This window comes from Rhipicephalus microplus, chromosome 8 (genome assembly GCF_043290135.1).
Source record: "Rhipicephalus microplus isolate Deutch F79 chromosome 8, USDA_Rmic, whole genome shotgun sequence".
Taxonomy (NCBI): Eukaryota; Metazoa; Arthropoda; class Arachnida; order Ixodida; family Ixodidae; genus Rhipicephalus; species Rhipicephalus microplus.
In genome coordinates, this window is record NC_134707.1 from 73,112,569 (window position 1) to 73,118,568 (window position 6,000).

The following is a 6,000-nucleotide window of genomic DNA, read 5'->3' on the forward strand; positions in this document are numbered from 1 at the left end:
TGACCAGAGAGTCTTATTCGTCAAGCCATCTTACCCTCCTATACTAATTACCTTGCATTAAGAGGGAGATCACGAGGGCACCTACACGTAAGAGGATATAGATAGATAGATAGATAGATAGATAGATAGATAGATAGATAGATAGATAGATAGATAGATAGATAGATAGATAGATAGATAGATAGATAGATAGATAGATAGATAGATAGATAGTGTTGGGCTCGAACTTCGTGCGTTCCCCGAATACCTTATGTTACCCACCCAGCGGCCGGCGACCCCTCGCCAACAAGGAAGCAGGGCCACCGGAATGCGGGACGACGACTGTCGGCTGGCCACAATAGACGCTACAACTCCCGTGCCGCTGTCGGGCTCAATTATGGCGCCTTACAGGAGACCAAGCCAGGCTGCAGGTGGCCGGTACACGTGGAAGGTACACGTGGAAGGTACACTTACGCGTCCGCCGGACAATCAGAATCAGCCGAGGCGACGGCATTGGCGCAGGGGCCAATTGTAATGATGGCCTGTCAACCCGGCATCGCGGGAACTTACTCGGAGGCGCTTTTCCACGACCTGGCAACACCCGTGGTCGACCATTCCGGGAACCGGTGTGAAAGAAACATGAGCGACAGCGGAGAACCGATGAGTGGTGGTGGTGGTAGTGGTTACAATGAAGAGGAAAAAGGCACCTAATTTCTGTCTGCCTTCAGGCGACACGGCGCAGTGCCTTGTAGAGTTGGGGGGAAGGAGGGATAAAAAGAATAGAAGGAAAATAGACGGAGAAGAAGACAGCCAACGAGAGGAAAAAGAAGGAGATAGGAAAGTGGGGATCCGGTCGAAGGAGTCCAAGGGCGGGGCACCACAATGCGAGAGCTGCACGGCTTCAGGAGACCGCGGAGGGCGAACCAGTCGGCGGGAGCTACGCTGAAGTCGGAGATCGCGAGGGCACAACCGTCCAGCTTGAAATCCTGCGAGCGAATCGATGAGTGGGCAAGGTGGTGGTAGTGGTTAGAAGATGAGAAAAGGCACCTAATTTCTGCAACCCGATCGGGAGCACGGCGCAGTGCCTGCGGGGAAGGGAAAAAGGGAGAAAAGTGGAAAGAAGAGGAAAGATTAATTGAGCAGTGGAGCGGTCATCATCAACAGAAGCAGCAGTCCAGAAGCAAAGGTAGGGGTGGCAGGGGCCCCATCCTCAGCGGTAGGCCACGATTCCCGTCTCGTCCAGGAACTCCACCAGGCTCCGGAGTGCTGGTAGATGGGGACGAGATGGGAACAGTAGGTGCTCTAGGGTGGTGGCAGGAAGGCCATGTCTCCGGTAGGCTGCGGTGACCCTCGAGCATTCCTGGGCCAAGGCAGGGCAGGCACAGAGGAGGTGCTCGAAAGTCTCGGGGTCGCCGCAGCGGCTGCAGGCTGGGGAGGCGCTGCATCCCTTGAGGTAGCGTCGGGCCGCAGTCCACACGCAGCCGGTTCGCAGCCGCAGCAGGTTGGCTCGTTCTCTCCTGGTTAGGCCTGCCTCAGGAAGGCGCCTGGGTCCCCGCCCATTGGCCACCCTCTGGTCTGGGTGGACTGAGGCGAGGAGCTTCTTCATGATGATAAGGGGCGCGAAAAAAACGACACACAACAGAGAAGTACACGGGACGACGCGCTACTAGCAACTAATAGCGCGTCGTCCCGTGTACTTCTTCTCTGTTGTGTGTCGTTTTTTTTCGCGCCCCTTATCATCATGAACCAGCACCAACTCGCCCAACTTTTTACTTTACTGAGGAGCTTCTTGATACGCGCCTGCGAGTAGTCTCTTACCGCCACGGTTTGGGTGATGGGGGTTCCCAGCTGATGTGCTGCCTTGGCCAGCGTGTCCGCCTCCTCGTTGCCAGCTATGCCCACGTGAGAGGGCAGCCAGTGGAAGGAGACGGACGTCCCGGCTGCTGCTAGGGCCCGATACTTCGTTGCCAGGAGACTCCCCGTGAGCCCGGCACGGCGATGGTTGGCCAGTGTCTGCAGGGCTGCCTTGCTGTCGCACAGGACTGCGACCGATTGAGCGGGAACGTCCTCGGCAAGCAGGTCCGCCACCAGGTGTGGCCCTGCCAGCTCCGCAGCCGTCGAGCTCGCCGGGAAGGGCAGTCGGCACTGCCTGCTGATGGCCCGGGATGGGATGACGCAGGCGGCCGCCGCTGAACCGTCTGGCATGACGGATCCGTCGGTGAAGACCTGGAGCCGTCCTGCCAGTTGCTGCTGGAGCTTGGAGACGGCGGCCTGTTGCAGTGCTGCAGCAGGTGTTCGGCGCTTGGTTACCCCGTCCAGGTGCAGGTGCACCTCAGGCGGCTGGTGGTGGGGTGGTGGAGGGGCCACCGGGACTGGCGGGTCCGGGACCATCTGGTGGTAGAGTGCACAGAGACCACCCATCCGTGACCTCGGCTGGCTGCGAAGTCGCTCCAGGAGGGTTCTGCCGTCAGCGGCACGGTGTAGGCGGTCTACGTGCCCCAGAGCACGCTGGAGCATGTGCAGAGACAGGGGCCAGTCTCCAGCCTCGGCCAGGGTCGCTGCCACGGGGGAGTACCTGGGGAGCCCCAGGATGGCCCTCACTGCTCTCCTGTGATGTCCCTCTAGGTCAAGTCTCCTGGCAGGCGTCAGGTCCACCAGTGGAAAGGCGTATAGCCGGACTGGGGACGCTGAAGCCTGGTTGAGTCGAAGCGCCAGCTTGGTCGAGCAGCCATGTCCACGCTGCTGCAGCTTGCTGATGGCTCCCTGGACTCGCCGTACTTGTGTGCAGGCGACCTTGGCAGCTGGGACCCAGGTGAGACGGTGGTCGATGGTGAGCCCCAGGTACTTCACTGTCAGCTTCCAAGGCAGGTTGCGGTTGCCCACTCTCAGCTGCTTCACGTAGCGTCGTGCTGCAGCCAGCGGGTGGATCAGCAGGGCCTCGGTCTTGGTTGCGGAGACCTTGAGTCCGATGCCACTCAGGTAGGCGGACACCGCATCCAGGGCCGCCTGCAGTGACGTCCTGATGGCTGGAATGGACCGCCTCGGTCCCCGGGCCCAGAGTGTCACGTCGTCGGCGTAAACAGAGCAGCGGGCCGCGAACCTGGTGCCTGTCGGAAGAGAAGCGGGGAGTCCAGCCATCGCCAGGTTGAACAGGAAGGGGCTCAGCATGGAGCCCTGTGGTACACCTGCGGTGATGTCTCTGGGTTTGCTGGTCCCCTTGCCAACTCGAACCCGGAAGGTCCTGCCGGTCAGGAAGGCAATCACGAAGCTGCGGAGGCACCCGTGAACGCCAAGTCGGTCCAGAGACGTCTCGACGACCTCGTGTGGGAGACTGTCAAAGGCACTCTCCACGTCCAGCAGGAGCAGCATGGCCACGTCACCACAGCTCTTGGCATCCTCAAGGGTGGCGACGACGTCGTAAATGGAATCAGCTGTGCACCGGTGGCGCCTGAAGCCAGTCAGTTGTTCCGGGAAGAACTCGAGTTGGCCAGCAATCCACTCAAGTCGCTCCAAGGCCACCTTCTCCAGCACCTTGCAGGGAGCCGAGGTGAGAGAGACTGGCCTGTACGAGGAGAGTGCCATGGCTTTCTTCCGGGGCTTCAGGATCGGGGCGACGACCGCAGTGCGCCATGACTCCGGTAAGACCCCACTGCTCCAGACGTCGTTGTAGTACTCGAGCAGGTGCTGGCGGCCAGCTCCGTCCAGGTTACGGAGCATCTGGAAGGTGACACCATCAGCTCCCGGGGCACTTCGTCTTTTCGATCCTGCAAGGGCAGCCTCCAACTCGTGTTTCCTGATGGGTTCGCAGCACAGCTCTTGTACTTCTGCAGCTGTCCACCCAGGATGGTGGCAAGTGTCAGGATACTGCAGCGCAGCAAGGGGAGGTGCAGCAGGCAGCTGGGCAATGTCCCTCGCAGAAAACTGGTCGGCCAGCTGTTCTGCCAGGTCCGCTGCCTGGATGGAAAGGTGGACGGCCAGGGACATCACTTGGTTGAACGGCCGTGGCACCATCAGCAGGCACTTCAGCAGGCGCCAGGCCTTGGTGCCATCCCGTGATCGGTCGATGGAGGCGCAGACGCCCACCCAGCCCTGCTTCCTGCGCGCTCGGGCGTGGCGTCTGCAGGCGGCGTCGACCTTCCGGAACGCTGTCCAGAGCTCTGGTTGTCTCTTCTTCAGAGCCTGACGTTCTGCCCGCCTCCGTGCTGCTCTCAAGGCTAGGTGCCGGATGTCTGGAAGAGGCTGCCCTTGCTGCGCCTTAACAGCGACAGTTGCAGTCCGGGCACTGTCAGCCACCAGCTGCATGAGGTCCTTGTCACCGGTGTCCTGCCTGAACAGCTGCCGGTATACCCGCCAGCCTACCACCCGGTACTCTCGATCCCTGGGGGCCTTGCCTCGGTAAGGGTTGAGAAGGATGGGCAGGTGGTCCGAACCCCAGGTGTCCGGGAACGGTGTCCAGGCGTACCGGCAACCCTCCGTAGCCACGCTGAGGTCTATGACTGTGGTGGTGCTGTTTGCTCCGCGACGCAGGTAGGTGACGGCCCCTGTGTTCAGGATCACCAGGCCCAGCTGCAAGAAGACGTCTCGCACCTCTAGCCCTCGTACATCGGTCCTGCGGCCGCCCCAAGCTGGATGGTGAGCGTTGACGTCTCCACACAGCAGGAAGTGCTTCCCTAGTTGGTGCGCAAGCTGTCGAAGACACCCGGGGTCCCAAGGTTCCTTTGGTCTGATGTAGACGCTGGCCACCGCAGTGTCAACACCGTCGAGGCGGACCCGGACGGCGCAGCACTCGAAGGGCCCTCCGGCCAGGTCGGCCACGAATACCTCCGCCTGCAGCAGGTCCCGCTTGACGTAGATGGCATAGCGGGAAGGTCCTTGTGGGTGGTTGTCGTCCAGGCAAGGGGCAGCACTGCAGTCGGTCAGGGTGCAGCTCGTCCGGCTGCTGTAGCCGACGTAGCCTGGAAGTCGGAGCTGCTCTGCCTGGGCGTAGACCTCCTGGAGTGCAAGGACGTCATAGTCGTTGTGGAGCAGGTGTTGTGCGAGGTCGTCTCTCCGTGGTCCCAGCCAGTGGGCGTTCCACTGGAGGACGCTCGGGCGTCGGGGCTGACGTTGCCTGGTGGGAGGACTAGCCATGCTGTTTGTTCTGTTGCCAAGCCCCTGCCTGCAGGCAGATGGCACGAAGCGGGTGCTCTTGTGGAAGCAAGGCAGCGACTGCCTGCAAGGAGAGCAGAAGGGGGCCCAGAAGTTGTTCCACTAGAAGTGTCGGGGCAGAGGTCTCAGCAGTCTGGGCTCTGGGAGTGGCGGTTGCGAGTGTGCAGACTTGAGCAGGAGGTCGGTCAACAGGAGCGGCTGGGGTTGCAGGCTCAGCTGGAGTGTTGGTTGCAACTGCAGGGGTTGGCCGGCGGAGGTTGCGTGGTGCTGGGGTTGGTCTGGCTGATGCCGCGTGGCCCTTCACTGCACTGGCATAGGACCGAACCTTCCTCGTCTCTTCCCTCACAACTGCCGCGACTGCTCGTCTTGAGAGAGCTGTGGTCGAAGAGGCCATGATGGTAGCCACTCGTCTCTGCTCCTGCCAGCGAGGACAGCACGGTGTGTCAGCACGATGAGGGCCCCCGCAGTTCACACAACGGAGATGCTGGCAGTCCGACTCTCCTGGGTGAGACCGGCCGCAACGGATGCAGCTGTCTGGCCAGTTGCAGGTCTCCCTCACGTGGCCGTACCGGCCACACTGCCTACACTGGAGTGGCCGTGGTCTGGCTGGTCGGACTGGGAAGCGTACTCGGAACAGTGTCACGTGGTCTGGGGGAACTGGGCCCTCGAAGCGCAGCGTGACGGTTCGGCCTTCTCTAGATGCCGAAAGGACCCGTACAGCCGACTGGAGTCCGGACAGCAAGTTCTCGTCAGCAGCGTCGCCGTCCACACCGTGGAGGAATCCCATACTGGTTCGGCGGTCTGCAGGCTGCCTGGCGGTCACTGGTATGCCCTTGAGCTCTGTGAGGGCCAAGAGCTTGACAAGGCATTCCT